This window comes from Protopterus annectens, chromosome 4.part0, assembly GCF_019279795.1.
Source record: "Protopterus annectens isolate FY-2018-M chromosome 4.part0, PAN1.0, whole genome shotgun sequence".
Lineage (NCBI taxonomy): Eukaryota > Metazoa > Chordata > Ceratodontiformes > Protopteridae > Protopterus > Protopterus annectens.
The window spans coordinates 1028315296-1028326148 of record NC_056733.1 but is presented as its reverse complement, the minus strand read 5'-3'; positions in this window follow the sequence as shown (position 1 = coordinate 1028326148).

Genomic DNA, 10853 nt, shown 5'->3' with positions numbered 1-10853 from the left:
GTACTCGATCATAGGTCTAATGAGTGATGAGTACAGGGGGACGATGACCTCCCTTGATCTAGATGTGAATCCCTTCATGATCAGGTGGGTGATATAGAAGGTTTTCCTAACTACTTTAGCAACATGAGTGTCAAGCGAAGGCTACTGTCAACTTGGGTCCCCAGATCCCTGATGACTTTTTCTGTGCTCAGTGGATTGCCACCTATATGGTAGCTAGGGGTAACCTTGTTTTTCCCGAAGGGTATGACTATGCATTTTTTGGCGTTTAACTTCAGGCCATGGCTCTGGCACCAGTTATCCGATTCTGTGAGGCCCTTCTGGAGGATATCTGTGTCAGATGTGTTTTCGACTATGGCCCAGTTTGCAGTCATCTGCAAACTTTGTCAGCCATAATCCTCCTGTGTTTGCTTGTACTTCAGAAAAGTAGATGCCGAACAAGAGTGGACCCAGGACTGAGCCCTGTGGGACACCACTTGTGACAGGCTTTGAGTCTGACATGGCTCCAGCAACTCTGACCCTGTGGGTTCTGTCACTTAGCCAGTTTGCAACCCATCTTGTGATGTATGGGTTTACATTCAAGCTGATGAGTTTTTCGATGATACCTGAGTGGGGTATTGTGTCGAAGGCCTTTGCCAGGTCGAGGTAGGCTGTATGGACTGCCTTTCCCTCATCAATGGCCTTGGTGACTGTCTCAAAAAGTCAACCAAGTTTAAGAGGCAGGATCTGCCTTTGACAAAGCCAAACTGGGTTGGATCCAAAGTCTGCAAGTTCCCTATGTCTTTATTTATGAGTTCCATTATGATCCTCTCCATGGCTTTGCAGATAAGGCTTGTCAAGCTAATGGGGCGGTAATTTCCAGGGTCTGTGGAGGCACCGCCCTTATGAAGTGGGACCACAGTCGCCGTGCGCCACTCCTTGGGTACGTATCCTGAGGTGAGGCTAAGATTAAACAGCTGTCCTAACTGTAGGTTTAATTCCTCGTTGAGTTCATGAAGCACACAGCCGGGGACACCATCTGGTCCCATGGATGCTGTGTTTTGCCTTAGTGAGGGCAGTTCTCACCTGGGCGTTGGAGATGTTTGGGGGCTACAATCCTCTGGAATAGATATCTCTCCTTTTGGGGGGGAGGGGGGGGGAGAAGTTTGCACTGAACCTGTCAGCCAGTATGTTAGCAATGTGTGTAGGTTCAGTAATTTTCACATCATTTTGAACTAATTCTGAGCATATCTGGGAGTTTCCTCCTAGGTTTCTAACATAGCTAAAGAAGGCCTTATGATTGTCTTTAGAGTCCTTGGCGATTTTTCTCTCAAAATTTGCCTTGGCTGATTTTATGAGAGCTCTTAGTTTTTTACTTATAATGATCAAAGGTGTCTTACCTTTCAAGGATTTTGCTCTATCTTGTAGTAGCTTCCTCCTTTTGTTGTAGAGCTTGTTTATGGCTGGGGTCCACCAGACTGGACGCTTGCCTTTGGTACAGAGAGTCTTAGTTTTGTTTGGGATTGCCTGATCCATGCAGTCCTGTAGGTGCTGGTAGAAGGCATTTGTAAGTGATTCAGCGGTTTGAGTAATTTACCACTGGCTCAGGGGCCTTAAAGGAGACCACACTAGTTTTTAGAAGTGTGAAATCGGCTTTTGAGAAGTTTTTCACTGTGGTCTTTTTTGTTTCAGGTGGGGGTGGGATGAGGACCTCCAGCGAGTTTAGTTTATGATCTGATCTCACCAGTGAGGGGTATACTTCCGGTGTTGAACATTTTGATCCCATGTTCGTGATGATGAGATCAAGTATGTTTTCTCCTCTTGTGGGGATGGTGACTAGTTGTTCCATGGCATTTGAGTTTATGAACTCCAGGAATCTTTGGGTTAGAGTGTTCGGGCTTGAGTAGTGTTCCCAGTCTATATTAGGGTAGTTGAAGTCACCTAGTATGATGGTGTTTGGAGATACATTTATCCCCTCAACAGTCAATCTCAGCCATCTCAAAAGCTAAGAATACTTCATCCATGAGCCCTGATGACATACCATAGAGCCTGACTATTAATACCTAATATGGATTATCTGAGCCCCTACTTAATCTCTTTAATCTAAACTTCTCAACGGACTACATTGCTAAAGCCTAAAGACAGCCATTGTAATGTCATTACACAAAGGTGGTCCACCCATGAACTGTGGTAACTATATTCCTATTAGCCTCACTAGTCTCATATGTAAAGCTAGTGAATACATCTCTGATCTCACTAATCTGGGCATTAAAAATCTCTTAACCCTGGGCCCGAATCTGGCTTTGTCAAATGCAATATTGCCTCTAGCTCCATTTATTTATTGGCATTTGTTTACTGGGATTGTCCACTGGGCTGTTAAGAGCCCATTTTTAGTGGAATTCCCAGGAGAAAAGCACCATAAGAAAATACAATTAGCAATATGAAAATTTACACAGGAAAAACATTTACAAAAAAACTGGCGAAACAGAATTTAGTTTGTGTGACAGGTTTCTACCAAGGGATCCCCTAGGTATGGAAGGAATTCCACTCCACCCTAAAGTAGCTGTCCAGCTCTCTTTAAAGCCAACCTTGATGAGTAGATAGGGACCAGTACCATTCATTCTGGACTGTGTGTTCAGGTGTTTATAGAATGAGGAAACACATGGTGGGATTTATGCTAATCTTCAGGCTCCGTCATCTAGCAACATTTAGCAAATGAAACCTTACAGTCAAAACTACAGAAAGCCATGGCTCCGCAAATGATCAAACTAGAACCTCTTTAGAAATGTTCTTTCATTTAAGAGCTCAAAGTTGAGTGACCCTCAAAGATGTCTGCATTTGATCCCTTACCAAAGACTGTTTTGGCACCTTCTTTATCGTTTCCAGTCTTTCACAATTTTTTTCTATCCTTTTAATAACTGGTGCTGTTAACAATTTGGTTACTTTTGCTGATGCCTGCACTGTCTCATCAAGTGTAGCCTTATCTCTTGAAACTTCCATCTTTTTGAGAGTGACTGGTTTCAAGTGGTTTACATTTATCTCCGAGTGGAATCTCCTCCTTAGTTTCTTTGGATTTCTCTTTGGGCTAACATTCTCTTTGGGCTAACAGAGGATGTTCACCTATTTGCCATTTATGTCCCTATGAATGCTGTGGGCTGGCTGTTGTAGACACAGCAGTACATCTCCCTGGCCCTGCCACCTTCTGCAGTATTTTGGGGAAGCTTGGAAAAAAAAAAAAAAAGTGAAGCGGAGTTCAACAATTACAAGGTTTGTTGCTTTACTGACGTTTCCCACTGGCTTACATCCACTACTGTTTTATTTCTTTTTCTGCCTTTATGATAGAAAACCATGAAGGACCAGAAAAGTGGGGTACAAAGTGACCACCTATAAAAGTAATTTGTGTTTAAATATGACGGTGAAAAGCTATTTAAAAAAAGACAGCAATATGAATTAATTTGCATAGATCTCAATGGACAAGCCTCCATCCATGCTAGACTGCTCTGCCCCCAACAAATTGTGTAACTGTTGCAACTAAACAAGGTCAATAGTGTCAATGACTTTTTGGTAAAGATTTAAAGTAAAAAAAGGATGCACATCATCAGGAATACTGTTAATTATGCATCGTTAGTTAATGGGGACAGTCACATTTTCATAAATATGCAGGGCTGTGCATAGCAAATGGCTTACACTTCACAGTTTGGCAGTAAATGGAAGCCAAGTTAGATGCATGTTGGATAATTTGCCAGAGTCTTACATGATGTGGCAGGGGCATTATGAGAGTCAAATGTACTTTGCAATACTGAAATGTCCAAGAATGCAGGATAACATTGGTTGCATAATTAGCGTCATGTGGGTGGAGAGGTTTTACTTTTTTGGGGGATTAAAGTATGGGTTCCATACCAGACTATCAGGGAAGCACACTGAGTATTACATAAGTTATATTTATCTTTATATTTTGGTACTAATTCTCCATATAGACGAGAAATACTGATTAACTGAGTGGGTTTCCCCAGTTAAATGAAACATGGTGACCTCTAACTGCAGTTACTCTATATCTAGTCTGCATAATAGGTTAATGTTCAAAAATCAAGTGTGTGCATATAGATTATGATGGGAAACCACCTCCCATACTCCTTGCGTAGAGTTTATCTGTACTTTATTTAATCAAACCAAAACACGAGGTAAGAATGAAATGCAAGTTGAGGAGATTAATATCTCTGCCTCCAGAAAATCTCACAGGATCGGTTTAAGATTCTAACTTACCATGAATTCAGAGGTGAATTCTAGCTATATGGCAAGGATGATCAAGTTATCCATTGCAGATGTGCAATACGGGCTGTTAAAAAGAGGCATGAGATGTATTTACATGTCCAAATTAAACTAGAGATTAATATATTAAGAGTTGCTTCATGATGATTACTCAAGACATAGCAGTAGTAAAACTAGGGTTCTTATCGAGAAATTGATCGCAGTTTCGATTGCCAAAGCTACTTTCATTGACGGATTTTTTTTTTCTTTTTCCACTGTTGGGTGACCTCAGAGTTAATATATACAAAACTTGTAGGGTGTTCATGCAGGTGTAGAGGCTTGCCCCCTGCAAAAAAAACCATGTCAGAGGTTCATCGAAATTATATTCCACAATTTTTTTCTAGTTTTCTTTGAGTTCAATGAAACTGCTATCAATGAATCAACTAGCACCTGTAACATGGGAATTGTGTTAAAGTTCTGGGACTACACAACATTCCTTTTATTACCACAAGACCAGCAATTAATTAAAGAAAGTGGAATTTTAAAAGGTTAACATTTTTTACATTTAGGTGATTATTTTGCCTGATTTTAGAGATTACTTTTCCCTCTGAACTAAAGCAAGCTGTTCTTGTTTGCAAACTGGAGCAAATGTTCAGTGTATCAATATCACAATTTTTTAGGAAAAGGGATCACCTGGAAGATAAGAGGGTTCCAGCATAATTAAAATGCTTGCCAATGTTAACAAAAATTCTTAAGTCATGAACTAGAGGTTCTATTTTTTTGCCTCATATTTTGTAATGCATCATGATGCTTGACAGAGAAAGGCTGTGTTTGATTTACTCAGTTTAGGATTCTACAGATGGGAATATGTTAGAAAACACTTGGACATAATGCCTACATTTTGCTGGACATATTTATGAGTACTCGTATTAAACATAAGAAAATGTTTTAATTGAAGCGACTCCATATTGGCAGTTAAGCTAGTTTATATTTGAAACTGTGACTTATAAAATTTAAATTGTGTTACTATAAACACCCCAAATGGGGTTGCATCTGCAAAGGTTGACTTTTTCCAAAAATTGTATGAGAAAAATCGAACAGGCAGAAAAAGGCAAGTCTGTATAGTAACCAATGTCGAGAAAATGTAGCAAGAAGTACAAAACACCCACTTACTCTGGAACAAATTAGATTGATGACCACTGAAGGCAGGCAAAAAGGTGTCCACTTGTACTGAGATACCTGCCCGTTTATAACAAAAAAAAAATGCACTACAGCTTTAATCATACCTCCATTTTGTAAAGTGGGCTTTTGCACCCTAAAATATGTAGTTTTAGCTTTAGTCGATCTATCTTTAAGTTTAATAAACTGGTATTGCTATTAACTGTATGCTGAGCAATTGTCCAATTACTCCCAGATTCCAAGTCATTCGATTCTGCCTTCTGATGATGTTGCAGAGGAGAAAAACAGTTTGGAGTGAATTGGCATGTATTCTGTAGGTTGCAGCAGGTTTGATTACAAAGTAACTACAATGTTTTAATGGGGTATCAAATTTGGCAACATGGAAGCAAAGGGGGTAGAGCTTTGTGGCCAAGGGTCAATGGTTTAGCAATATGTGGCCAAGGGAGATTCAGGAAAGGAAACAGGCCTAAAGCAGATGCCTTACGCTGACCGCCTTAAAAAACTCCAGCTATACTCTGTCGCATATCGTCTACTCAGAGGCAATCTCTGCTTAACATACAAGGCCATGTCAAACCCAGAGCTGTTGGATATGCTACACTTAAAGAAATCCCAATCCCTCAGAGCTACACGCTCCAGGGATCTAAACCTTGTCATCACAATAAACAAAACATGCTGGAGGGATAGGTTCCTGACCCAGAGACTCCCCAGACTCTGGAATAGATTGCCCATACATGTCAAGCAGAGTGCCTCTTTGGACCTCTTCAAGAGGAGCCTTGACGATTGGATGGGAGAAAGGAAATTCACCCCAGGGATCACGTCAGTCGCCCTGCTAGACAGGGGTCCAGGAAAGTAAATAATGTGGGAAGAAATAGCCAGGGAATTGTTATGGCTAGGCTTGTATAGGCCCTAGGGCTGATAGCCTAGTACCAACCTATATATACATAAAAAGCCATTTGCATGTAGTTCATGGCATTTGTACATTAATGATTAGAAAGCTATTTACAGTGCGTGGACGAGACAGAAGAGGCAGGATAATCAGGAAAAGATAAGAGTACTATCGAATTATAAAGACTTGTGTAGGTAGTTGAACAGACTTTCAGGTTGGTAGGAAGCATAGGCTTAGTAGAACAGAAGTGAAAAGTTCCAAGTTTAGCATGTGAACATATAAGATTCAGGTGAGAGCAGAGAGGGGAAGTTGAGAGATAGAGAAAGAGGGGAAAGTTGTTCATAGGTTTATACTAGGCTATCTGCCCTAAGGCATTTATAAGCCTAGCCCAAATTATTGTGGCTTACGCCACCCCTTATATGAAAAAATACTGTGCCCATTAGTTTGTTGTGCCTCTGTCCAGCAGTGACACAGAGATGATTCCTGGGGTAAACCTACGATCTCCCATCCACAGGTCTAGATTTCTCTTGAACAGAGTCAGCGAGGTGCTCTGCCTCACATGGACCGGGATTTTATTCCACAGCATAGGGAGTCTCTGAGTGATAAATCTATCCCTCCAGCACGTCCTATTTATATCCGTGCTAAGGTTTAAGTCGCTTGCTCTAGTGGTTTTGGTGGATTTGGATTTTTGAGGTGGAGCATGTCCATTAATTCCGGGTTGGACATGGCCTTGTATGTCAGGCACATGTCACCTCTGAGCAGACGGTATGCGACTGAATAGAGCTGGAGTTTCTTCAATCTGGCAGCATATGACAGATTTTGGAGTCCCTTTATCCTTTTGGTGAGGAACTTTTGGGGTCTCTCCAATTGCTGCAGATGTCGGGTGAGATACATCCCGAATGGGGCATTGTACTCGATCATTGGTCTGATAAGTGAAGAGTACAGGGGAACAATGACCTCACTAGATCTGGATGTGAATCCCTTCATGATCAGGTGGGCAACGTAGAATGTCTTTCTAACCACTTTAGCAATGTGAGTGTCAAAAGAAAGGCCACTGTCAACCTGGGTCCCCAGGTCCCTGATAACCTCTTCTGTGCTTAGTGGATTGCCACCTATATGGTAGCTTGGGGTTACCTTGTTTTTCCCGAAGGGTATGACTATACATTTTTTGGTGTTTGTTTGGAGAAAGGCTCTAGAAATCAATGAGAATTGGCTGGGCAGTGGAGGAGGAGGCTGCTGTTTAGTGGTACAGAGGTGGGAACACTTCTAGGCTAGTTAGTACAATCCTTAGTACTGGGCTTATATGTAGGTAAAAGAGAGAAGGATAGGGAGAGAGAGAAGGGATAGAAAGTTGTGTAGTAGAAAGGTTGGTCAGAAGAGGAGCACCATAAAGTAGAGATGGTAGTAAGTAGATGGAGGTGAGAGTTTGCCTTGTAGGTAGAGAGACAGTGAACGTTTCTGTATAGCGTACCAAGCTTCTGATGTTTTTTTTTTTAATTTAGTTGGACATGCGTATCATATTTCAGGTGTTCATCAATAGTAACACCAAGACGTTTAGCAAAAGGGACTACGTCTATGGTGGAGTTTGTATGGGTGATGATATAAGGATTGCTTCTCAAATGTTTTTTTTTTTTTTTTGGGAGAGATGGTTTTAAAGCATCCAGTTCTCAGTAATTGTAAAGGCCAATTGCATTTTTGCCTGGAGCTCTGGCAGACTAAAGTGGAATAGTCTGCTTATTGCACTATTTTGGTGTTAGGAATGGCAGCATGAAAGTCATTGACGAAAACATTAAAGAGCATTGGTCCGAGTATGAACCCCTGGGGAACACCAGTTGGGGTAGTTAGGAAGGTTGAGGTACCAGCTTGTCATTTCACAGCCTGGGATCTGTCAGAGAGAACTATTGAACCAGGTAAGGGGGTTCTGAGAGAGACTGAGGTTAGAAAGGTGGGTATGCGATACAGTGTCAAATGCCTTAGATAGATCTAGGACAGTGGAGACAATTTCTCCAGAGTCACAAGCATGGTTTACTGTATCTAAGAGAGAGAGGAGAGCAGTTATTATACTATGGCCAGGGCGGAAACCATGTTGGGTAGGGGGGAGTAGATGATTATTGATGAGGAAGGGCAGGAGTTGGATACATTTTTCGAGGATTTTTGAGATTGGGCAGGAGTTAGAGATGCTATTATTTTTGCCTTCTTTATGGAGGGGCAGGACAAAGGCAGCACGCCACTGTTTGGGGACTTAAGATTCCCGGATAGACCTATTGATAAGAATGCGGACATGGATGGCGATACAATCTGCAGCAATCGTTAGAAAGAGAGAGGGAATACTGTCAGGGGCGTTGGAGCATAGCTGAAGTTTGGAAAGAAGCTGTTTGATGTAGGAAGTGGAGATAAAACTGGGGGGAAGATTGGGAGTAGGGGTAGGATTGGGGGTGGAGGGTTGAGGAGAGGAAAGGGAATTGGGGTTGAGTGGGGGGTGTCTGGGGAAGTCTTCAGCTATAGCGTTAGTAAAGGAGTTGAGTGGCAATTTCAATGTCAGTTTTATTGTTGTCAGGACAGGTACTGACCTTGGTACCAGAGTGTAAAAGAGAGTTGGAGTTCCAGAATTGTCTAGGATTTTTGGAGTGGGTAGACTGACGTTTAATGTAATAAGATTTTCTATCTTTTATAACATGCTTTTTGGTTAGGTTGTGGAATTGCGTGTACTTAAGAAGGGTAGCAGGATGTTTATTTTTTGTTGTAAAGTTTCCAGGTCTTGACTCTTTGTAGCATAAGAGATTTGGTGTCTTCCATTAGCCATGGGGCAGAGTTGGGTTTTATTTCTTCTGTTCTTGGTGGGGCTTGGGTGTTTAGGATGTCTAGGAAGGTTGTATTGAAAAAGTCTATGGCTTTATCTACTGGGAGAGTTTTTAGCTTGTCCCAATTTGTAAGTTTACCTTGCATAGCAATTTACAACAAACACATTGCTGTAGCCATATAAACTTAGTATGGTACTGGCATTTTAGTATACAATGTGGTTTACTCAGGAAGTGTCAGTGATCTGATTTGGTGTTCTCAACAGGCATAATTAATAAAGTTAGTTGCAAGGGCATTATGCTCCAAGGAGGAAAAAGTTGTTATGATTACAAAAGTGGTGGGGACTGCTGAGCAATTAACAGTTGGGAGCTACTCCCAATCTCAAACAAACCCTTCCAATAATGCAACTGCACTGTATGAAGGGCAATGTCTCACTTTTACTAAAGATTAAACAAGCTGTATGGAACAGGAAACTTGAGAAGAATGTGAAGTACTGATGCTAAGTGGATGGTAGTCAACATCTTCATAGGGCTGGGGTGTGGTGTTAACTGTTGCCATCTCTCGATTCAATGCCAGACTCTTGCCTTTGACACTCATGCCTGAATGCCACAGATCTTCTCTCATATCCCACCATCACATCCATCTTTCAATAATATGACTGTACTCCATATAAACAAGGTTATCAGCTTTCTCCTTAACAGCTGGCTTTAACAGAATGAAAATACAAACAGAAAGGAATGCAGTCTTAAATTAAGACAAACTTGCCCTGGGAGTATTATTTCATGAAGTTCAACTAAAACAGTGGCAAATCCCAGAGTTTGGGGACAGGAACTGCACATACAATCCTCTAGCAATGCATCACTTTGGAAGAAAATGTACTAAACTGAGCAAAACTGCACTTTCACCAGACTATCTCAACAAATGGGTATGTTCTCAACCCAAGTTTCTAACACAGCTGTATGACTTGGCATGAATGTTTTGATTACTCACTCAAATTACAATATGTACAGTCACAGCAAAATGCAAAGTAGAACGTCAGGGCCAAAGCGCAGCCCTATACACCCTGCAAGCCCACTACACACTTATCTTTGCAGTGCCACAACCGTCACCATTAATGAGTACATATATCTTCAAGTGACATACACTCACAGCACAGTTGTGCACAGGGCAGTATTACAAAACCACTTAACTGCTCCCTTATATCAACACAATACTATATGATGCTAGGCAAAAATATTAACTCTGCATTTTGGTTACAATGTCACTATACAAACATAATCCGGCGCAAATACTTGCTGCCCCGCGTTTGTCACGAATGCGTACAACAGCAAACGGTGAGATGTTCAACTATCCGAATACAGATGTACATAAAGAAAACTATGCATAACGATGTTTAATGCTATACTTGCAGTTCACATGAAAGAGTAGGGAAAGAATATAACAAAGTTTGCTACTCCACACCCCATCTGAAGCACCACGGGCTGTACCAATGTCTACAATTTAGCGAACTCTGCATACCCGAGACAGCACCATTAACACTAACCCTGCATCACTAATAGTGCTGAAATGCTATTAACTCCGAAAAAGTAGATTTAACTTCAAATGCTACCTCTAAAAGCACCACCACTGCTTAAAAAGATGAAACGTGTGAACATTTTACGGGACAACACTCATATTTGACAAGGTAATGACATAAAATAAAACACACCGAAAAAAACGCTTGCAATTGTCAGAACTGATGATTTGCAAGTGGTACACCACGTGT